Here is a 25,521-nt window from a genome sequence, read left to right on the forward strand (position 1 = left end):
CCCATCCCAACTTTACCAAGGGAAGGTGGTGGGGATGGAGTATGTTTTAAATGAAGCGTGATTACAGAGCATAGTTATACCTACAATAATGTCATACAAGGAAATGTCAGAAGGACAGTGTCTTAGCATTGACAGTGGTGTTTCCACCAACCAAAGAAAACACCTGCGATATGAACTAGAAAACCAAGCTTTGTGAAACTGTTATTTAGATCTGACGGTTTTGTAACCCATTGAGTGAAAATGAGAAATCTAGTATGGAACAAAGCAGTTCTTCTAAAATAATGAAGTCCATCCCCATTTGATTTATTTTTTAAAATCATGTTTAATTAATGTAATCAGTCACTGTTTTATCTACAAATAGTTGCTGTATAGTTATTCCCTTTTTACCCTCCAAGGGACAAACAATATTACATTCCATTTTGGAAGTTTGGACAATTTATAGAAAGGGACAGGAGTCTGCCCATAATGGAAATTGGTAATTTTTGGAGAGTAATGAAGGTAGGTGCTTGATTTCACACCAAGGGCCTTTTAAAATCATTTACAAAGTCAAAAGCACTTCAAAAATAAAGTTATTTCAACTACAAATATGATCATCTGCTCTCATGATCAATTTCACCTCTAAAACCTTTTATTACTATTAACAGTATTAATGGACATGTGTTAGTCACTGCTTTAAGCATTTAACATGTGGTGAAACTCATTTAATCATCACAAACATGTGAGAGAGATTCTAGGATCATTCCCATTTCTCAGATGAGGAAATTGAGACTCAGAAAGCATAAATAATTTGCCAGAGCACCTTCAGTCAGGAAGTACAATACTCCAGAATAAGCCTATAAATAAGTACTTACTGGACATTCATTCAGACCCAAACCTTTGGCTCTGGATGGATGAGTTTAGAGTTGCTCTGCATCTGGATTAGTTCCAAAGGTCCATCTGTGAGCCTGCCTGCCCCTTGGCCTTGGTACTCCATCTAGATAAAATAAAGGAGAGCAGCAAAGTGTTGATGTGGTAGACCTCACAGTACCCTCCATCTACTGGGAGATGGAGATCAAAGTGATAAAGGGACAGAGTGGGAATCGTTTTTCTATTTGCCTGTTTGTTTTCCACTTGCTTCTTGAAAACAGACCTATTAATCATGTAGTTTATGGTTTTGATAATTTCACTGATACCTAACACATTTGAGTCAATGAGGCAAGAATAGTAAGATCTGTGGACATCGAAACTTCTCATATGGAAGAGGCATTAAAATCCTTTAAAGGAGGAGTTCCCGTCGTGGCGCAGTGGTTAATGAATCCGACTAGGAACCATGAGATTGAGGGTTCGGTCCCTGCCCTTGCTCAGTGGGTTAACGATCCAGCGTTGCCCCGAGCTGTGGAGTAGGTCGCAGACGCGGCTCGGATCCCTCATTGCTGTGGCTCTGGCATAGGCTGGTGGCTATGGCTCCGATTAGACCCCTAGCCTGGGAATCTCCATATGCCGCGGAAGCGGCCCAAGAAATAGCCAAAAAAAAAAAAAAAAAAAAAAATCCTTTAAAGGAGTTCCCGTCGTGGCTCAGTGGTTAGCGAATCCGACTAGGAACCATGAGGTTGAGGGTTCAATCCCTGGCCTTGCTCAGTGGGTTAAAGGATCCGGTGTTGCCATGAGCTGTGGTGTGGGTTGCAGGCGCGGCTTGGATCCCGCGTTGCTGTGGCTCTGGTGTAGGCCAGCAGCTGTGGCTCCGATTCCATCCCTAGCCTGGGAACCTCCACATGCCGCAGGAGCGGCCCAAGAAATGGCAAAAAGACAAAAAAAAAAAAAAAAAAAATCCTTTAAAAACATATCACCAGCCAGCAAAAAATTTTTTTATACTTTTCTGCTTCAGAGTTGTAGATAGGTGTGACTTAAGCCCTAATTAGGAAAGACTTTATGTGACTTATAATAGCAGATGTTCTTTTAAGTAAACGTTTCATATTCTTCTACCAAAAACAAAGCTGTTTTCAGTAGAAAACAGCATGTTGAGGTAGAAAAGGCTTCCCAAAGAAACTGTTGTAATTTTTGATTCTGTTCTAATTTGCAAAGTTCATCTGAGCCTAAGACCATTTTGTGTAGCTGACAGGACATTTGCTCAGTGGCTTTTGCCATTCTTACATCCTGATTTCTTTTTCTCTACTGATTTCTCACTCTCTCATTCTTTTTTCCCTTTCTTCTTCCTTCTCCTCACAGACACCTCTGCTCCTCCCATCCAATCTAATTCTATTCATTGACACCTTAAAGAACACTATTAGGAAAGGAGGGAAAGGTTTTGTAACATTTGTGGGACTTTTAGTGCAGTAACTAAGGGTCTATGCTGGCCTGGCTAGACTTGTTGCATATCATTTCCAACTCCCCAAAACTGGGTAGATTGAGCACCTCCTATTTTGAGTCCCTCTTTCATTGCTCTATAAGCATTTGAATTCATTAGATATGGTTGGGAGCTTCAGATAGAGAAGAGACACGGTCCCTAACTTCAAGGAGTTCATGCTTGCCTGGGGGACAAAGTGGAAGATGGTAGTAGGTTTATGGATAACGAAGCTCTCCCTGGTTAAGCTGGACCCAAGTTAATTGAAGTAGGAGACAATTTCCCTTAAGTTCCTTTATGAAAGACATCCTGTCAGGCATCATATTCACAGCAAATCTCCCTAGGTCAAGGATGGAAAGCTTTCTGGGACAACAATGAGTTTTGGAATCAGGTCTACTTAAGTCCAATATCACTTCCTATGTCCCAAGCATCACGGTAGACACTTCATATATTTTAACTCATTTGATTCTTACACAAAACCTTATAAGTACTATTGTTATCACCTCCATTTCATAGATGAGGAAATTAAGGGACAGAGATGCCAAGTAACTTGCCAAGATGACACAGCTAGTACATGGTGGGACTATGATTTGTCCCCAGGTTATCTGGCTATTGTTCATCATCCTATTAAGAGGAAAATCAAGGAAGACGCACTAACCTCAGCTGAAATCAGAATACAAAAACTGGCAGTCCTCAGTTTATGAGCTTTGTTTGGTTTGATGGTGTTTTAAAAATCAGGAGAGTTTAGGAGTTCCTGCTGTGGCACAGTGGATTAAGGTTCTGGCAAAGAGTCTGCAGTGGCTTGGGTCACTGCTGAGGCAGGTTCAATCCCCAGCCCAGAGCAGTGGGTTAAGGATCCAGTGTTGCTGCAGCTGTGGCATAGATTGCAACAGCACTCAGATTCGATTCCTGGCCCAGAAACTTCCATATGCCACAGGTGACTTAAAAAAAAAAAAAAAAAAAATCAGGTGAGTTCACATTAAAGCCTATATTTCTGACTTCTTTGGAGAAAAGTTGGAAGATCTGGCAGTATACAGACCACATCCTTATGGAAACAAAGCTGCTGACTAGTGCCTACTCTCTGGACTGGGCACATGTTCTCCAACTCACCATAGTTGCCAGGGCTCACAGCTGTATTAGGCAGGCCCCCACTTCTCTTCTGACCTGCACATGCATTTGAGTTTGTGATCCAGAATTAGGCAAAGCTCTAACCATAGTCCATAAACATATCCATAAAGGCAAAAGAACTACATTTAATAACATATATCCAATGGCTATAATGTTTCAATGACAGGAAAGAGCAAATAAATGATGGAAAGAGGTCTGAATAAAAAGCAGTCAACAACCAGGTTCAAATCACAACCATTTGCTTATGCTTAGACAAGCCTTTGAGCCATAGGTGCAGAAATTATAAAACACTGCTACTCTTCGCCACATCTCCAAACCTAAACAAAAAGCCAAAAAAGAGGCTTCCTTATAAATCATGGGGCTAAGACCCATTTGCCTTTAATATTAAAATCATCCTTCTCTGTTTGGCATTGCTAGAAGAGATAGTTTTAATTTTTACGTACTGCTTAACCCAAATAATACCATCTAAACTATTTTTGTTTCTTAAACTCTTGAGGCCTTGCTGATTGGTATGATCTTAGAGAAACAGACAGTTATATAGCAAAACTCTTCTAGAAACCTGGAGAATGTAGGGAGAAAAAGGCAGGGAGTTTTCTATGGGTAAAACTATGAGAGAAGAGAAATCTTAATTTACAGGTAAAGAAACTGAGATTAAAAAGTTATCCAAGACCACAGAGCCGACTGACCCAGTATACTCTGAACCCAGTCCATGTTCTCTCCAAGACTTCACGCTACCTTCCTCAGAGCCTATCTACCTGAAAAATAATGTTTAAATAAGTAATCTATGGTATCAATATTTGTACCAAAATGATAGCATACCCCTGTATTTAAAAGTTTTCCTAACAGATATATCTTTGATCTGGAGGGATCTCTAATATTGCTTATCAATGACCCTACTTTTGTAACATGTGAATTTCTTTTTTGTTTTACATTTTAAGTTTTATTAAACTGAGATCAGAGAAAATCTCACCTTTTTAACAGTTTATAATCATGTTATTTTAGTGTAAACCTGCAGTAATGCTTACTATATTTACAAATCTCTAAGTGAAATTTTTAAAACCATTTTCATCCTCTAATCTCTCCTGTCCTGCCTTCTTAGAAGTACACAAAGCATTTCAACCACTCCCAAATTCCCTCTTGTAATACCCTTAATGATTCTGAAATATTTTGTTATTCCCCAAACACCGCCCTAAAGACAAATCATTGGACTCCAGGCTCTTTGCACTGCCAAGTTGAACAGAGTTCAAATGTTCTTTCTAACCAAACTCTAACTTACAACAAAGACACATATAGTAGATGATGTGTAAGATATTCCAAAAATACCAAGGCAAGAGGGAAAAAAAAATCTGTGTCATCAAGAGGTCCTCCCGGAACTTCTAATCTTGAATAATTATTTTTATCAAGATCCTGTAACCTGATTATTATACACGTGTAGATCCATATTACTAATAAGTCAACTTTCATTTTAATAATGTATAGTTTGATTTCTCACATCCAAAATAATTAACATTTTAAAATTTATGATTGTTTCTTTGCTTTAGATGTCAAAGCATGCACAAGAACTTGACAAAAAAAAAAAGGAAAACAATTTTATCCATTTTATCCTGATAAATAAAAATTTTAAATAAAATTATGAAGTATTTAACATAGAGTCCATGGTATGATACAGAGCACAAATAGGGCAGTTTCCAAAATGATATAAAGTCTATTAGGATTTCCTTTTATGTCAAAAAAAAAAAAAAATGGCCCATGGAAGAACAGTTTTCAGAATGACAAAAGCATAGCCAAGCACTTCTTCCCCTAGAAGGTTCACCAAAATGCACACTCCCTTGAATGAAGCCTTCATTCCAGACCCAATTCTTGCCCAAGTTTACTAGGAGTTTTGCTCAGGCTCATCCCACTTAGAAGATCTTTGGAGACATTCAAAGTTTAAGGTAAGTTCTCCTTGTTATTTTCAAATTGTAATAACATAAAAGCAAATGGCATAAAGCCACATTAAAATGATTGAACTTAAAACTTTTCAAACTATAAGCACCTTGAACACAAGGATTCTCCTTTTTTCTATTGCTATTGCTTTACTTGCACCTGGCATAATGCACAGCACATAGAAGATACTTAATAAATTCAGTACTGTATGAATGGGGCCGTTCTAAAAATCTCTGTTATTGCCCTGCAATTTCCAAAGCTTTAATCACACATTTCCCCTAATTTAGCTCACTAATCATAAAGTCATATAGCCAGAAAGGAAAGAAATCTCAGAGACCAAAATGCAGTTTGCCTGTCCATCAACTCACTTATTTACAGTTTGAGAGCTAAAAGGCACATTGGAAGTTGCCTTTGAATTCTCTGATTTCACATACTAAGAAGCTAAAATTTAAATTCTTAAGTTAAGTGGTTTAGCCTTGATTATCCAGCTGAGAGGTACCAAAGCCCTCCCTATTGTTTCCTATATCAGCCTCTCCTGTTAATTCCCACCAAAGAAGTACCTGTAGACTTGAGGATGTCATCTTTAAAATTCTCCCAGAAATCTCATGTGACTTCCCTTAGGGTGTGGTTGAAGGGGCCACAGTTTTAATATACTCTCCTAATAGCCAGGAGTTTTTACTCAACTGACAAGTATGTGTTGACTGACCTGCAAGGTCTTGTGTGTGTGTATTGGCGGGGTGGGGTTGTGGGGAGAGGCTGGCCTTTTGAGTGCATCTGAAAACTTGAAATGTTTTATTGTTTTTAAATTATTTCATGTATAGCTCAGGTGGTAAGGGTGGCGTGGGGTGGAATAAAATTTTTTTCCTGCAAGTATTGAGACAGAGAGGCAAAACCTCCAATTTGGCCACAAGAGGGCAGCTACAACATTTCCTCCTTGATCTTTGCAGTGAAACTGTGACAAACTGGGCATTTTAGTGCTCAGCCTGCCACAGAATCACTGATGGCACCTTTCAACTGAATTCTCAATATGTCACAATTTTCTCACGTTGTTTCGTGGGACTTTTTTGGTTTGTTTTTAAACAACTTATTTTCCAACTTCTTTCCAGATCTAGAGAGCCCTCTTTTAGAACTCTGGGCCAAGATTACCATCTACAAAGATCTTTGGAGACCAGTAAATAGTTAGGCTAATTTGGAAAACCACAGAAAATGTTTCATTTTAATTATGTTTGACCCCAGATAAAAATAAAAACACTATGATCGTTTGATTCCACCACACTTAATAAAGCTTGTCCTAAGTGCTTTATGGGATTTGCCAAATATTTGCCTCATCTCATAACCTTCATTTGTCATTCCCATTTTTGTGATATCCTGAAATCTTTCAAGTCACAATTTATTGTGGAATTTTACCACTGAGCTAAACAGTGGGAGGTCTGCAAACAAAAAAGCAGGGATTCATGATAGCTAAATTCCATATTCTTATAGTTCTACAAAAACACAAAATCAAATGTATTTCATTTTGTAGGTGAATAGAGTTGAAAGTTAATTTGAAAAGTAAATGCTAAGTTGTGTGTGTGTGTGTGTGTGTACATACTCAATAGTAATTATCAATAGCTAGTTTGGATATTTACTAATTTCTTATTTTGTAGTTTTTGAAGAAGTAAATAAAGATGTATTTCCTTCAAACTTTTCTTGGGGCCTTCTTGAACCATCCTATTTAAAATGGCGATCTCCCCCCCACCCCTGTATATCCTGTCATCATTCCCTATTGCATTTTTCCTCTATAGCATTTATCAACATCCAATATACTCTATATTGTTCTTGGTTTTTGTTAGTCTCCTGCACAAACACCCCCTCCCCAACTAGAATAAAAGCCCTATGACAGAGGGAATTGTGTCTGTTCTGTTTATCTCCATGTTCTCAAAGCTTAGAATGGTGCTTAGGGCATCCTAGGAACTCAATAACTCAGCAACATGGTTAAATCACAAAAATTGGAGCATTTATGCTAGAAACTGACACTTTTACATCTCTGGTATTGCTAGATTACTACAGTACATTTGAGGAGACCTCCTCAAAATAGATAATAACCCACTTAATTGTAATTGAAGCATATTTCTTAGAGCAAGTATCTTAAACAATATTCGGGCTCATGATTTTTGCTGAGAGTATCTTCTTGAATGCTCAGACCCAGGTCCTGTTTCCCAGAAGTCAAACCTGGACTGAATTCTCAGTGAACAGGGTGCTTCAAGAGTTGTCACAGCGTCACATGGCCAAAGCAGTGGGATAAGGGAAAGAGCAGTGACTTAGTGATAAGGAGCTTATAGTTCTAGTTGGTCTCTGTTACTAAAAAATCAGCAGCCAAATGATCCATTTAAATTGTTAGTGCTTTAATGTACTTATCTAAAAAATGGGTATACCACTTTGGCCTATATCAGAGAATTTTGGTGAAATAGCAAAATGTGAAAATATTTCAGTAAGTATGGAGGGTTTTTCAAGTGCAAGATGTTATTAAAATCAGTATATCTGGAGTTCCCATTGTGGCACAGCAGAAACGAATCCGACTAGGAACCATGAGGTTGTGGGTTCAATCTCTGGCTTTGCTCAGTGGGTTAAGGATCCAGCATTGCTGTGAGCTGTGGTGTAGGTCACAGACTCGGCTTGGATCTGGCGTTGCTGCAGCTGTGGTATAGGTTGGCAGATGTAGCTCCAATTAGACCCCTAGCCTGGGAACCTCCATATGCCACTGGTGCAGTCCTAAAAAAAAGCAATAACAACACAACAACAAATCAGTATATCTTGTTCTCTGCTCTTCAGTGCCACAATTTGGTAAAGCCAATCAACTATATTTAATGAGTTCATGCACAGTTGTAGGCTAGATGCAGTTCCATCACTCAAGAAATGTTAGTTAGGCCCTCCTTGATACCCGGTTCCCAGACCTTCTTTTCACCACAGCTGAGTTTGTTTGACCCTGGAAGCTCTGCCTGATCCTATCTCTAGGATAAATCCTGAGTGGAAACAGAAGGCATTGAAAGGCACTCCAGCCCCATAGCAAAGAATTCACATCATGTCCCAGTATTTAGTCTAGCCCTGGTTATATGCCCCATTGCTGGTAACTAGGCCTTTCCTTCTTTTCCTACTGATAATCAGATCAAGAATTCAACTCTTCCTGGGAATATTTTCACATAGGTATTTGTCTTAGTCCATTCAGGCTGCCATAACAAAATCCTGTAAGTGGTTCATAAACAACAGAAATTCATTTTCCATAGTTCTGGAGTCTGGGAAGTCCAGGATCAAAGTGCTGGCAGATTTAGTGTCTGGGGAAGATCCATTTCCTTGTCCACAGATGATTATCTTTTTACTGTGTCCACACATAGGGTCTCTCTTATAAGGACACTAATCCCATTCATGAAGGCCCCACCCTCATGACCTAAGTAGCTCTCAAAGGCTGCACCTCCAAATACTGACACATTGGGATTAGGTTCCAATGTATTAATTTGGGGGTACACAATTATTCAGTCTATGGCAATATTCAATAAATATTTTTAAAAACCAGTGAATGATAAAAGCCCAGTGTTCCCTTAAGTTTGAGCAATACAGAAATGTTAGGGGCACTGACCCTCCACACAGTCCAAAACTCACATGTAACTTTATAGTCACCCCCTCCCCTGCCCCTCACTGTGTCTCCAACTCTGAATCCACATATTCAGACAAACCTGGGATTATGTAGCATTGCAGTACTATTTGGTACTGAAAAAAAATCTGCAAATAAATGGACTTACACACTTCAAACCCATGTTGTTCAAGGGTCAACTGTATATTCAACCACTTTGTAGACTTCTCCTTTCTTTAGACTCCATAAAGCCAGCTGCTTGCCTGATGTGTTCTTGGTTGCCATACCCAGTGGATATCATATCCTACTTGCCACTCTGTTTTCCACAGGACATCTACAGTGGGTGGGTCTGTATCTTCAGAGGGGGGCCCACTTTGTTTCTATTCCAGCTCATGGCTTATCCAAAGGTTACTCCCCTCACTGTGGTTAACTGAAAGGATACCATTCAGCAGAGCCCTGTGAGCATACAAATCAGTGCAAGTGGAGTTCCTGCCATGGCTCAATGGAAATGAATCTGACTAGCATCCACAAGGACACAGGTTCGATCCCTGGCCTTGCTCAGTGCGTTAAGGATCAGGCATTGCCGTGAGCTGTGGTGTAGGTTGCAGACATGGCTCAGATCCTGCATTGCTGTGGCTGTGGTGTAGCTAGCAGCTACAGCTCTGATTCAACACCCAGGCTGGGAACCTTCATATGCTGCAGGTGAGGCCCTAAAAAGACACCCCCCCCCAAAAAAAAGAATAAAAAAGAAAACAGTGCAAGTAATCCCCGTCTACAAAACAAAAAATTGTTATGTTCCAAAAGTTTGTTTGTAAATAGGTCCTCTAGCACTTGGGAATGCGTTTCCCAAGCCATCACAAACAACTCATCTATTTTAATAGTCATTCCTTCCAAAATATTCATTGAATATCTCCCTGCTTTGCGCTGGTCATTGTTTTTGGCACAAGGGAAACAAAGAGAAATTAGACTCAGTCTCTATCCTCCAGGAACTCACAGAATAACAAAGGAGATAGTGGCAGATGCAAATAATATATATGCAATATCGCATGTATTAAAATAGAGGACTGTCCACCTTACAGCATGGATAAAAAAGAAGAGGTGATCTCTCTGCCTGGGTGGATCAGGAAGGTTCCAAAAAGACACATTCCTGCTGAGGCCTGAAGAATGAGGAAGTATGCACCAGGCAGATGAGTGGAAAAGGGTGTTCCTGGTATGTGATTGTGAGGCTGCCAGACCAACACCCAGGCGTCAATTTAACCCCTGATGTGGCTCTGCCAATGCTGCAGCATTGTCACACAAAAAGGGATAGGTTTTTGCAGTCTGGCCTGGGAAAACTAGTTTCTTTTGGGAGATTAGTTCTAAAACCTTCAATAAGACAGAATTGGCCCTGGCTCATGCAAACGCCCATGTGTGCATGTGCACACGTGAGCACGCGCATGCGCGCGCACACACACACACCCCCCACTACCACTGCCACCACTCATCATCTGGAGCAAAAAACAAAAACAATTCAGTGACAGAAGAAGCGATTCTTATGCTTTCACTTTCTTGCAAAACACCAGTGATCCTGTAAATGCAAGGTCATGAGTAAAGCTTGTTAGGAAATGCAGATACTAGACAAGTCTACACCCTGAGGAGCTTAACAACTAGCTGTATAGGCAAGACTCACGCATATAAAGTAACTAAGACCCAGGGCAGTAGCTGCCAAAAGAATGACGCATGCTATAAGCACTATATTTCTAGTCATTTCTTCTTTCTTCAGAGAATAATTCAGTTTAGTTTGACAAGTGTTTTATATTAAATGCCCACTACAGGTCTGTTGATGATGTAAGGCTGCATTCTGAATTTCACAGGGCAGCATCCACCAAGTTCTGTAAATGCAAATAAGTTTTCCTCCCCAAAGGCATTAAGTCAACACTGGAAAGACTCTGGGGGGTGGGAGGGCTAATTAATAGGAATTCTGTTTTATTCAATACGGGAAACACATCAACACTGAATAGGTATGAGAAAGAATTTCCCACCAGTGGGAACAGGCTGAATTAGAATGAACCGCCTTGGGAGGTAATAAGTTTCCCGTCAGGCAAGATAATTACTTGGCAGTGATTTTGCAGGGGTGACTCAAGCATTCAATGACCAGTAGGCTCCCTTCCAATCCTGTGATTGTGTGAACTTCTGCAGCTCCCTTTTGATAGCACAATAGAGGAATCTGGGAACCCACAGGGTAGACCTGTCACAATGCTGCAGACTAGCCATGAGATAGACTCCTTCAGGTACCAGAATCCCTGACAGAATGGGTGGTAAGAAAACAGAGAGAATGGGAATATATAACTTCTATCAAAAGTCTGATCAAACTCATGGGCTCAGAGTGTCTGGGAGAGTCTCAGAATGTCAAAATGCATTAGCTCTCCAAGAGGATCATGGCTATTGGACAAGGAGCACCACAAGACAAACCAGCTAAAGAATAAAAATGTAGCCTCTTAAAGAAGAGATATGTAGGATTCTGGAGTATTTTGAAAGGCTCATCTGATAGGGGCTTTACCAGTCTCCACGTAAGGGGCCCCTCCTGCAATGGTAAGACATTAAATTTCTTGGGACACTCCAAGCAAAGACATTGTCAAAGATTTGTCCAAGAAAAGAGCATCTCCAAAGTGAAATAAGCAGAGAGTGGACACAGCAAAGTTATACAGGCCTCTTGAGTAAACGTGTAGTCCCAGGGTGCTGATTGTAAAAGAAAGGCAACATCCTAAGGGTCCTGGACAACCAAGGAGTGAACTGTTTAAAATCCTGATGTCACATGGCACATCAGAACAAATTGCAAAGGGTGTAATCTGCTGAGCTACAGGATTTCTGAATCTAAAATAAGGTAACTCAGTCAATGCAGGCAGGCATGTTGGCTAATGTATCATCAAGTAGGAGAAAGAACATTTGGATCCTTATTTAACCAATTCTGGGTTCTGAAACTGAGACAGTATAACTCCTATGAGCTTCAGAAAGTAGGGGGCTTAGAACTTTTCACTAAGTCCCTTCCAACTCTAAGATCTAGAATCTCAGTGCACAAAGGAGAACATCTTATGGCAGAAGAAAACAGTTATCAAACAGGTCATCACAAAACGTGCTGGAAGAAATGGATTCCTGAATATGATTCCTGAATTTTCATTTGTGACTTCTTCTTTTTTTTTTTTTTTTTCATTTTTGGACTAAATTGTGGTTTAAATGGTTAAGCCAAATGAATGGGAGTGAAACCAATTCACCACACACCAACAGCATTCTTATTTTTGTGGGGAAAGAAAGCAAATATGTGCTATTTGGTCATGTAGGAAAGCTCAACCTACAAAGTCTCCACAAAGTCCCATAAAATCAAGAAGGGTTCTGCCCAGTGCCCCGGGAAACCCATCGAGAGGAGCCAAAATACTTCTTTTTTACAAAAAGCTATAACTTAACATTACAAATCATTTGCTATTCTCAAGAGAATTGCCTAGTATTGCAAAACTTGATAATTACTGATTCATGACTGATTTAGGAAAAACATCGGCTTAAGTAATCAGGCCAGAGTACTGCTGCTGACCGCAATGCTGGCAAGAAACCTACCCTTTCTTTCATCGTTCCTTTCATGAATGTTTAACATTCTACAAAATTTAGCTTTTAGCATATTAATAGTGGTTTCGGTTTTCCAAAATTTGGGAGTACAGAACATAATGCTTACGTGCTATCAAGCACCTATATTTTCTCTGAACTTTATTCAAGTGTCACTAACCAGAACCCCAGGAAGTTAGAGAAAATGATTCCGGAAATCAGACTTGGTAAGAGACATGGATTATTTTCTGTAACATATCAGATCTCAGACTCCTTGAAAAAACTCTACAAACACATAAACATCAATTCTATAAACTCACAGTACGTACTGTATAAACTAGCAGGAAGAATTTAATTAATGTTTTGAGCCTACCCTCCACACCACAAACAACACATACCTACGTAATGCAGGCTTCTCTCATGCAAGCAGAGTAATGCAAGCTTCTCTCATGCAAGCAGTTCATTTGCAAGCAGATAAGCACATCGGAATATGTTCATCTGTACATGCCTCTGGGAAAATGTTTTCTGTAAGGATAAGTGAATCCCATATCTGTAGAGAGAAAGTTATCCCCTCTCTGTTGGAATTGTTTTTCTTCTTAAAATTAAGAAATTAAGAATATTTTCTTTTCTGCAGAGGAATTATAGAGAAATTCAAGCCAAAATACTGTCCCACAGATTCAAAGAGATTGCTTCTAAAACCATATCAAATTTTCTTTTCAGATCTTTCCCTTTCTAAGATTTTCCTTTCCAAGTAAACATGCTTTTGTTAAGTGAAAGGCAAACCCTTGTCATCAACTTATTTTCTATTATCAGTCCCTAAAAGCATGTATCACTAAAATAACTGAATTGCAAGTCTATTCACTAAGACTTACAATCATTGGTATTCTTGGAGGGAAAGAAGTCAAGTATTTAAAGAGCAGAAATTTTAAGTAAACATTTTAGCAGGGCTGTGGTAAATCAGTACTCTTATAGATTGCTGATATACAAGTTGGTAGAACTCTATTATAAGCAACTTGACAATATATATTAAAGTTTTTAAAATGTTTATACCCTAGCTCCAATAAGTCCATCCTGGGAAATGTATCATTAAAAAAAAAGACTAAAATAAAGCTTCAGGCACAAAGATATTTACTATCATTTATAACAGAAAAATGGAAACAACTTCTACGTCAAACATAGGAAAATAGTTTAGGAAAAATTAACTTCTCAACAGAATACTATGATATTTATAAGGATTGGTAATAACATGAAAATGCTTATATTATAATATTAAATTTAAAAGTAGATGACAAATACGTACTATAGATATACATATAATAGCATATATAATGTTATATATGTATATATATTTAACATTTACATCTAGCTATTCTTATAAAAATAAACAATAAATCCCTACATGTTAAAAAAAAAGATGAAAGGAAGTATTAATTTTTTTCTCCCTTTTCCTTTTATATATTTTCTAACTTTCTCCAACATGCTCCTTAAGAAAACATTTTAAATAAAATAAATTCTAAACAGACACAGATTAGAATTAGTGCTTAATATTCCTGACAAAAATCAGGTTAGGCCTGAGGGAGTTCAGATAGGAAGAAGGGATTTTGATGGCATTAATATGTTTTGAATTAATTCCTAATTAATTCATTCGATGAATAGTTCTATAAATTGACTGTAGGAGGAAGAAAGAAAATCACATAAAGTAAAAGAATCATCTAGTCCATATTGTGCAGCAGTAGGAAGAATGAACCCTGGGGAGAACTAGATATAATTTAAGAACTGGAATAATAGAACAGCAGAGAATTCATAGGAAGAGAAACTTTCAACAAGGCAGAGAAAATCAGAAATGTTGAGGCTGCAGAGATTTAGTGAGGTCAAGGAAAATGAAGAGAGGGGGAGAAGCCCTGGATTTAACAAGTTAAAGGGTAATTGAGAAACTAAGGAGAGAAATCAAATCCCCGGGGATCAGTGGTGATGAAATGGAGCAGTGGGTACAAAGGAAGGTGAGAAGGGGCAGTAGATTAGACCTGGGCCATTTCTTTTGCTCTTTACATGGTAGGGAAGACCAGTGTGAGTTTGGAGGCAAGGCAGGAAAAGGCTGACCATGAGAGACAGAAGATTCAAAGCTCAGAAAGAGCCCAGATCTAACCTGCCCCCTGTCTGTCCTCAATGGCAGACGCTGCCAGAAAACCAGCATCTGACACAGAAGTGCACCTCAAACTGGTTCCAAGTACATTTGGGCCCTATCTCTAAACTGTCCCTTACACAGATCATCTCCCTTCTCATCAAACCCTGCTTGGGCTTTATATATATGTGTGTGCGTATTTACACACACACACACACACACACACACACACATATATATAATTTTTATATATTCAAATATTTTAATATATAATTTATATATAACATTAAATAAATATAAACAAATATTTATATATATTTAACATTTTTAACATTTGCTTTTAGCTATACACCACAAAAAACACACAAACATACATAAGGGCAATGCAGGCTTCTCTCATGTGAGCACTTCATTTGGCAAGCAGATAAGCACATTGAAATATGTGCATCTGTACATGCCTCTGGGAACCCTATGGATTCCATCTCCCAACCATCACTCAAATTTGACATCTTTCTACCCCCGCTGTTTAAGGCTTTAGCTTGAGCTCTCAAACTTTCCTTAGACTATTGAGGTAACAAAAGGTTCAATTCAGTAAAAGACTATAGAGCACCTACCATGTAATAGTGCTGAGTATACCAAGAGGGATTAAATACAAACTTGCCCTTGTGTAGCTTTCAGTCTCAACTGGTCTCCCTACTACCAGGTTTAATGCATTTTCTTGTAAGAAACTAAATCTGATAATGTCATGCTGTGGCTTACAACTCTTTTGACTCCTCTTTTCCTACAAGGTGAAAATCAAGTTCTTGCCTAGTTTTAAAAAATGTTTCACAATCTGTCTCCCCATGTGTCATACCCCTAACCCCTAGTCCTTTGCCTCTGCCATGGTGGCATCTTGCTTTTTCCAGATCCATGTCTAGGAGGAGAACGTTCTTTGATCTAATGTGCCCTTCTTCTTTCTGTGCCCTGCAAGCCCTTACCTACCATTAAAGTGCAGTCCTAATTACCTCTCCTATCTTACATCAGAATTCAACAGTCCCTGTACCTCCATAGGACTTTGTTCCAGTCCCTATATGAGCACATTTTCTATACTGTGTTGAAATTTATCTTTTCAACTGTCTATTTCCATCACTAGACCATGAGCTCACAGATGACCAGTACCAGGTCATACTCATTTATCTTGATCTTTATGAATGCACCCAGCCCTCTGCTTATCTGAATCCTACCCAAGGTTCTGGGTTTAATTCAGCCCCAGCCCCTCCCCAGACTTTTTCAGGACACTCACTCCAGGCCAGGAGTGTCTTCCTCTGAATAGCCACACCACCAACCTTCTGTATCACCAGCTTGGCATTTACAACATGGTTCTTTGAACTATTAAATGTTCCTGTTTTCCTTTCTGATGCACTTCAAAACTTCATTTCCAAAACTTAGCTCAATATTTTGCACTATAATAGGTGTTCCTTAATATTTTATGATTGGTAAATCTTTTAGCAGATAGAATTTTAGAGGAAATGAGAAGGAATAAGATCCAGGACAGGTGGTGATTTTAGCTTATAGAAAGTTAGAGTATATTAATTCCCATGAAACTAGAAGGATAAAAAAGAAAATATAGGAAAATGATAGAGGAGAATCCAAAAATCCTGAAAAACAGATCCTCAATCTTATAAAAATAGACATGAAAAAATAATATTCTAAGCTAAGTATGCACACAAATGTTAAATGCAGCTAAGTAATCATTCAGAATTTACCATCTATGGGTAAAGAGAAGGCAAGATTATGAATAACTGAGACACAGCAGAACATATCATATACACAATTTAACTTATGTAGAGTTGCCTCTACAAGCTTAATAGAAAGGAGAGGGTTAGATAAAAAGAATTGTAAAGTGTGGACAATTCTGCCTGCTCTTCCATTCAAGGAGCAAGGGATGCTGAGTCAGTCAGACCCACTTTCCATGTACCCTTCATGGTATAAACAGTTCATGGTGCTAAGACTAACTGTTGGGTTTGAAGATAAACTTGAACCAGTTTCTTCAGTGATCTGTTTATATAGTAAAGGAAACACTGACTGTACAGAACTTGCTAAGAGAGTGTATGTATCAGTATCCAGTGTAGCATGTATTTGTGACTATATATACTGAAATCCACAGCCAATCTAAGAGAGTTTCAAGGACACTGACTCTACATACCTTCCATATTACATTTTTGTATTAACTTTGGTACCTAGCACCCAAATATGATGTGACTCCTCTTTTTAAGTCAAGTGTTCTCTACTGATACTTGGCCTCCATTACACACTCTTACAGTACTCGTTGTTCATACCACTTATTTGGTATCTAGTCATATGCTATCTTAGGTCACCATTTAATTGCCAAATGTTTGGAGGTAAATGTGATCACCTCATCCAGACTGTGAGTAAGTTTGTGACAGTAATCACAGCTTAAAGCTCTTATATCCCACAAGGCATGCGGCACAGGATTAAGGACAAAAAAAAAAAAAAAAATAATGGTTAATTATCGAAAAGCCATTTAATCAATGTCACATTTTCCATAATCAAACTCATAGTCTAAAAGGAATGACTCAGTTAAATGTGTAAGTTTCATAGTCTCTATTGTGCTTTCTAGGGTACACTTAGAGCTGTAAAATGACTGCCAGGAAAAGAAAGGCCCTTGTTTGTCCCCAAAATATTCATTAAATTATTTGACTGTTATATTCAATTGAGAAGGATTGGAAAGACCAATATAAAGGATAATAAAGAAAAATACTGTCATCAGCATTTTTATAGAAAGATAATAAAAAAGTCATTTTGGGAAAGAGGGCTGCCTTTATTAGTGGCTCAGGAGGGAACATCAAATTAAGCTGAGACTGACCCACTCCTTTAGAGAAAATAGAAAACAACAGAGCAAAATCTCCTAGGATTAATCAACAAACTATAGATATATGTAGAGATTATCAAGCTTTCTTCAAGTTTAGATAAATTATCATGTATCATCTCGAAATTAAAAATAAATTTTTAAAGTAAAATGAGCCTTTTGCTGCTGATTTCTGACATACTATTTCCTTAAATCCTTTCATTTTATTAATATAGCTCTGTCCATGAGGCAGCGGGGATTCAGTAAAGAGTGAGCAGTTACTGAGTGCCATGGGATTACAAAGATAAACTATTTGGATAATTTAAACAAACAAACAAACAAAATAACTCTCCTTTATCTCCAGGATGGGTTGTAGGGCCTGGGTTATTCAGATAACTTTGCCCGACCTACACTTCATATTACCAGAGTAGGCATTCTAAATATGCTTCCTAACACTAGAAAAATATTTCAAACTGTTTGCAACTTGTCCTGTAATGAAGAGATGTAAGGTTAAATATCATCCCAGTTAAAACGTAAGTTTGCTGCTATTTTTACTGTATTGGTCAGCTAGCTCCTTTTAACTCTTGGGTCAAAGTTTTTGGACATTAAAACAAATAAATTCATTCTGTTTTTTCAAGCATAAATGATATGCAATAAGCCACAGAGAACAGAGGTTACTCATTCTGGTTATGTTTTACTTTCTTGCAAACACATACTCATGTTCAACTGAAATGCCTCCAAGTGATTTTTAAGCATTAAAGGTGAACACAGCCCTCCTTTTTCAAGGATATTTTGGGCAACTGTTGTGAAACAAAATGCAAATCATTAAAAAAAAAAAGAAACTGATGTTAAATAAAAGAGTGCTAGTCAAGAAATCACCCCAAGTTTAAGTTCACATAAAAACAAACTAAAATTAATGATGGGTAAGCACCTCATAACACTGAACGGGAAAAACATTCAGAACTCTTGACAACAGGTTCAAATTTCCTGACCTGCTGAACAACCTTGCCTTTCCACATCTTTCCTAGATTCCATCAGGTCCTGTTTTTCTCTCTACAATAAACTGTCATTTATCTAGGATGCAATGAACCAGAAAGTTAAAATAAACAGGGTAATGTTTCCCTATGCTCCCTTTCCAGTTAATTTACAGGTGTTTATTGCATGCCTACTATGTTCCTAAAACAGTTTCATATGCTGTGGGCATATGAAATATATCACAAATGTTGCTTAGAATTGAGTAACTTCTCTTTTATGAGGAAAAAATAACAAGTAAACAAGCTTTCAGAAATGCAGTCCAAAAAGGAACTTCCAACACATCAAAAAGGTAATTCTGATCCCATCTCTAACTGCCTTATTCACCAATAACCATAGGGCAGTAATAGTACATACTCTGACAGCAAGAGAAAAACACTATAAAATCTGAAATCTCCAAAAGGAATCAAGTCGCTTCCATATACTTTTAGTTTCAAATGTATATCTACTATTTGATTTTTAAAATGTGACTAATAATAATATGATCTATTGATAAAAATAACCTATTCTCTCCCATTATTAACAAATGAGGATTGACGTCTCCTATTATGCTAAGCAAGACCCAGCGGGGATTTTGAAAGGTCACCAAATCATTGCTGAATGATTGAGATTGCGTCCATTATGCAAATCTGTATTATTCCCACACAGATCTGTAAACGTGTATGCTACAAGTTGCAAATGCAAGTTTAATTTTACTTTCTAGGCAATGAATATCCAGTTTGCATGAAAATGATTCTAAGGATACAGGGAAATTTGACTAGAAAGCATGATCTAATCTATGCAGAAAAGCCATAGAGGTTATCCATGCACCACTTTCTCTACCCTCATGATCCACAACCCCGAGGAAACAAGAGTTCCATTATCCCCTTTCAAATTAATGTATGCCTGTTTCTAATTCTCTATTACACCACCAAAAATTGTGACACAATGGGATATTCAATATGTAAGATTCTGACTTCAGGAAAGCAGAAAGAATATATACATGAGGATAGCAAAAACGTTTACCTCCCTAGGGTTTCCTGTGTGAAAGCCCTATTTTAGAGTATCCTGGGAATTTTCGAGGGAAAAAAAGAGATATTCTATAGCAAGTACTGGCAAATGAAACCAAAGAATTGAAAGTTCTTCTTTCCAAAAATACAAAGGAAATTAAGATGCCTTTAAAAACACAAAGCCATTCATTTTCATAATTCATTTTCCACATTGTGCAGCTAATAAGTATAATTATAACTTCTATTCAAGGAGTTCCCATCATGGCTCAGTGGTTAACGAATCTGACTAGGAACCATGAGGTTGCGGGTTCCATCCCTGGCCTCGCTCAGTGGGTTAAGGGTCCGGCATTGCCGTGAGCTGTGGTGTAGGTCACAGACGCAGCTCAGATCCCTCATTGCTGTGGCTCTGGTGTAGGCTGGTGGCTATAGCTCCAATTAGACCCCTAGCCTGGGAACCTCCATATGCTGCAGGTGCGGCCCTAGAAAAAGACAAAAAAAAAGACTAAATAAATAAATAACTTCTATTCAAACACAACTTCTATTCAGTGATGATAACTTCCTTTATTATTTGCTATTTTTTTTTTTTTTACAAATTACCTAGATGTTGGGACAAGTTAACTGAGAAAAAAAATTAATTACTCCTGTTTCATCGAGATAAATTCTAAATGAATTATATATTTATATATTTAAAATATAAAATTACCAAAGTTAAATGAATGTAAATATGTGAATATTGGCATATTCTTTTTTTTTTTTTTTTTTTCTTTTCAGGGTCCTACCAGAGGCGCATGGAAATTCCCAGGCTAGGGGTCAAACTAGAGCTGCAGCTGCCAACCTTCGCCACAGCCACAGCAACGCAAGATCCAAGACACATCTGCAACCTACATCAAAGCTTGTGGGAGTTCCTTAAGCCACTGAGTGAGGCCAGCGTTCTCACCCGCATCCTCACAGATACTAGTCAGGTTCTTAACCTGTTAAGCCACAATGGGAACTCCTGACTATTTGAACATCCTTAAATTGGAGCAGGACTTCCTACATTTAACACAAAAACCAAAACACACAAAGGAAATGCTGATAGATTTGACTACACCAAAACTTTAAACTTCTAGATTTACAATTCCAAAAATATGGTGTACAAGTAATGTTTCTGTACAGAATACCTAAAAATTCTGAATAAAACATTTAAAAAATCTTCTAGAAGCACAGCTTAGATGGCAAGAAAATAAAGGAATTCTTCAGAGGCAAAATTGCATTAAAAGATAGAATTCAAAAAGTATGCAATTGCCTGGTGGCATTTGCTGATAGTTGTTGATTTCTGGTAATTTGAAGATTTTGATTTTAATTAGGAACAGGAGATTAGGTCAATTTAGGCAGAAATTAAGATAAAGAGACTTCCACAAACTGAAATCATGACAGGAGACATTCTCAGTGAAAAAGATAGACTGGGGAGTTCCTTGAGTGGCTCAGTGGATAACAAGGAAGGATTCAGGAGGATTCGAGTTCGATCCCTGGCTTCGATGAATGGGTTAGGGATCCAGCATTGCCATAAACTGTGGTATAGGTTGCAGATGCAGCTCAGATCCCACATTGCTATGGCCGTGGTATAGGCCGGCAGCCATAGCTCTGATTTGACCCCTAGCCTGGGAATCTCCATATGTTGTTGGTGTGACCCTAAAAAGAAAAAAAAAACAAAACAAAAAAAAAAAAACAAAAAAAACAGAGAGAGAGAAACTGAAAAAACAAGCATCAAAACAAAAACCTTTCTACCCACCCCATAGAGGGAGGGATCTGGATTCCAGATAAAGGTAAAAAAGAAGAGAATGCCTGAAAACTCATATGTTCAAGTCAACTTTCCCTTGCTTTGGTAACAGAATTCACATTATCTATGCAGCCTGGAAAAAAAAAATATTAAAGACTAAAGCAGACTAAAATATCTCTTGATTCTCAGTACTTCAATTGGCTTGCAGAAGCAAATGAAGATTCTATCTATAGAAGGTACCTTTAACTCAGGCCTCATAGACTTCCCACAAAGAGAATTCTAATGATTGTGAGCTCACAAATAAATCTCAAAACACACAACAAACCAACCCACCATGGACAAGAGTCTGCAGAATAACCAAGCAATTCAATCAGACTAAAGACATTGCTGCGTATTGGAATTATCAGATATTAATTTTTTTAAATATCAGTTTAATGTGTTTAAACAAAAAACAAACAGGTAACTCTATACCCAATATTCTGTGATAACCCATAGGGGAAAAAAATCTGAAAAATAATGGATATGTGTATATATACATAACTGAATCACTGTTGTACAGCAGAAATTATCAAACATGTAAATCAACTGTACTTCAATAAAACTTTAAAAAATGAAAAAGAAAAGAAAGCATGTTGGAAATTATGAATAAATAACAGATTATAAAAAGTGAACAGGGCTTTAAAAAATGAAATGTTACTTCTAGGAATGAAAATTATAATAAGATTAGAAATGCGATTGTCAGGTTAACCATCAGATTAGACAGAGCTGACAAGAGAAACTATGAACCAGAAGGTAAATCTGAATACCAACATGCAGCAAAGGGAATAAAAGATTAACATATAAAAGAAAGATCAAGAGACTCTGAAGGGAGAGAGAGATGTTTAATAAGAAAGCCAAGAGAGATAATAAAGAATATGAGGAGATGCAAGAGAATTGCTAGATTTATGGAAAGGTATAAAACCTCAGATTTTGGAGTCACAATAATGCCAAGAAGGACAAATGAAAATAAATCCTTACATACACACATTATGAGAAACTGTAGCAAAGCTGCATCAAAGAGGTCTTAAAAGAAGCCGGAAAGGCATTCTCTGGTGCTCAGCAAGTTAAGGATCTGGCATTGTCACCACTGTGGCTTTGGTTGCTGCTGTGGCACAGGTTTAACCCCTGGCCCTGGAGCTTCCATGTGCCTCAGGAGTGGCCAAAATTTTTTTAAAAAGGAAAAAAGGAAAAAGAAGCAGCCAGAGAGAGAAAAGAGATTATCTTATAAATGAACAATTTAAATCATTGCTGACATCTTGAGAATAACTATGTAAGTCATAAAGTTATGGAATGATACCTTTATTATACCAAATGACAGTAACTCTTGACCTGGAATTGTTTACCCAGTGAAAGCATCTTTTAAGATAAGCATGATGAAGACATTTCAGAAAAACAAAAATGGAGAGAGTTTACCACCAATAATGCTCACTAAAGGAACAGCTAAAGGAAACAATCTGGGACAAAGTGCCAAAGAAACTATGAAATGCCAGAGGAAATACTGAGAGAAAATATAGTAAACATGTTGGCAAATTCCATAAACATTGACTGCAGTGATAACAACATATAATTTGTGACATTTTAAATAGAATGGCCAAAAATAATAGTACAGAACATGGTTATCAAAGTATTCTAAGGTCCTTGTATTGTTCAAGAGGGTGAAGAGGTAACTATCTTTAAACATTGCTAAGTTAAATAAGTATGCTAAAAATTTTAAGGTAACCTCAAAATTGATAGAAATAGTAAGTATAATTAAAAACTAGAAGAAAAAGTAGAATAAAAAAACCCCAAGCTAATAACAAACCAATCCAAAAGAAGGAAAAAAGAGAGGGGGCAAAAAGGAACATAGAAAAAGTAAGTAAAAGAGAAAATGGAAGTTGAGATGGTAGAGATAAATTCAAAAGCAGTAATAACCATTAAATGAAAAACTGCTAACCAAAGAAAACCAAAAGACTAGAAGCATTACTACGTAAGAAAAGAGATGATTTGTTTTCATACAGAAAAAAAAAAAATGGATCAGTACCTGTTATCAGTTAATTATGTCACAGAACAAACCACCTCAAACTCAGCGGCTTAAAGCAGCAATGGTTTACTATCCCTGACATGTCTATGAGTCAACCGGGATTCAGGTGAAATAAAATGGGTTCAGCTCATGCTGCTTGACTGTGGTAGCTCTCCCTCTCTTGGGACTAGTAGACTGGCTCAGACATGGTCTTCTCATAGCTTTGGAAGAAGCAGAAACACGCAAAGCCTCTTAAGGCCAATGCTTTGCAATTGATGTCTCTTCTACACATTCTAATGGCCAAAACAAGCCACATAACTGATCCCAAGTCAAGAGCTAGGGAAATACCATATGATTTTGTGGGAGGAACTTTAAGTCAAAGGGGGTACAGGGAGGGGTGAAAAAATGGAACCAATAGTGCAACCTACCACAGCATGTGAAAGCACTCACAAAAATCAATTTCAGATGTTACTGTAAAGGGAAGTGGGTGGGGCTGGCTGGGGAAGGGGGTGTGCTGGGGAGAGTCATAGATGAGAGAGGGCATTTTTTCACATAAAAAACCAACTTAAGATCAGTATTTAAAATATATAAAGAATCCCCCTGGAATAAAACAAAAAAGAAATAAAGAAGGACAAAGGATGGAGGTGGGGAGGGAAGAAGGAAAGAAGGCAGGAAGGTAGGAAGGAAGAGAAAAGAAGGAAGGAAGGAAAGAAGGGAAGGAGGGAGGGAAGCAGGAAGGAAGGAAAGGAAAGAAAGAATGAAAGAATAGCCAACACAATAGAAAAATGATCAAAAGACATGAAAAGTCATTCCTCAAAGGAATGTCCACAAATGACCAGTAATCTTACAAAAAAGATGTTCGCCTCATCAGTAATCAGAGGAATGCGAAATAAAACTACAATGAGATGCCATTTTACAGCCTGTAGTAATATTGAAGTCTCTTAATATCAAATGCTAACAATAATCTGGAACAAAAGAAGCGCTTAAACATTGCTGGTAGGATTTGGTTGACTAAAATTTTGTTGAGAATTTTTGCATCTATATTCATCAAAGATATTGGCCTATAGTTTTCTTTTTTGGTGGTATCTTTGTCTGGTTTTGGAATTAGGGTGATGGTGGCATCATAGAATGTTTTTGAGAGTGTTCCTTCTTCAACATTTTGAAAAAGTTTAAGGAGGATGGATGTAAGTTCCTCTTTGTATGTTTGGTAGAATTCATCTGTGAAGCCATCTGGTCCTGGACTTCTATTTGTAGAGAGTATTTTTATTGCATATTCAATTTCATTTCTAGTGATCAGTCTGTTCAATTGATCTATTTCTTCTTGATTCAGTTTTGACAGGCTATAAGTCTCTAGAAAGTTGTCCATTTCTTCTAGGTTGTCAAATTTGTTAGCACACAATTGTTCATAGTAGTCTCTCATGGTTTTTGTCTTTCTGTTGTAATATCCATTGTGACTTCTCCTTTTTCATTTCTTATTTTGTTTATTTGGGTTTTTTCTCTCTTCTTGGTGAGTCTAGCCAGCGGTTTGTCAATTTTGTTTAGCTTTTCAAAGAACCAGTTCTTGGTTTTATTGATTTTTTTCTATTGTTTTTTAAAATCTCTATTTTATTGATTTCCTCTTTGATCTTTATGATTTACTTCCTTCTCCTGACTTTAGGTTTTGTTTGTTCTTCTTTTTCTAATTCATTTAGGTGGTGGGTTAAGTTGTCGATTTGAGATTTTTCTTCTTTTTTGAGTAAGGCAAAACTTTCCTTAAAAAAGACACATGCACCCACATGTTCATTGCAGCACTATTCACAATAGCCAAGACATGGAAACAACTCAAATGTCCATTAACGGACGATTGGATTAGGAAGACATGGTATATATACACAATGGAATGCTACTCATCCATAAAAAAGAACAAAATAATGCCATTTGCAGCGACATGGATGGAACTAGAGACTCTCATACTGAGTAAGTCAGAAAGAAAAAGACAATACCATATGATATCGCTTATATCTGGAATCTAATATACGGCACAAATGAACCTTTCCACAGAAAAGAAATCATGGACTTGGAGAACAGACTTGTGGTTGCCAAGGGGGAGGGGGAGGGACTGGGATGGATTGGTAGTTTGGGGTTAATAGATGCAAACTATTGCCTTTGGAATGGATTAGCAATGAGATTCTGCTGTGTA

At 37.7% G+C, this 25,521-nt stretch overlaps 1 protein-coding gene across 3 annotated transcripts in view; it reads right to left on the bottom strand.

Annotated features, from left to right (window-relative positions):
• Positions 1-25,521, bottom strand: part of CCDC85A (coiled-coil domain containing 85A) — a 691,471-nt gene that overhangs the window by 396,225 nt on the left and 269,725 nt on the right. For all 3 annotated transcript variants that reach the window (XR_002342946.1, XR_002342945.1, XR_002342947.1), the window contains exon 11: positions 852-973. The gene's annotated coding sequence lies outside the window, so the exon portion shown is untranslated. The remainder of the gene's footprint in view (positions 1-851; positions 974-25,521) is intronic.

The sequence above is a fragment of the Sus scrofa genome, chromosome 3 (assembly GCF_000003025.6).
Source record: "Sus scrofa isolate TJ Tabasco breed Duroc chromosome 3, Sscrofa11.1, whole genome shotgun sequence".
Classification (NCBI taxonomy): domain Eukaryota; kingdom Metazoa; phylum Chordata; class Mammalia; order Artiodactyla; family Suidae; genus Sus; species Sus scrofa.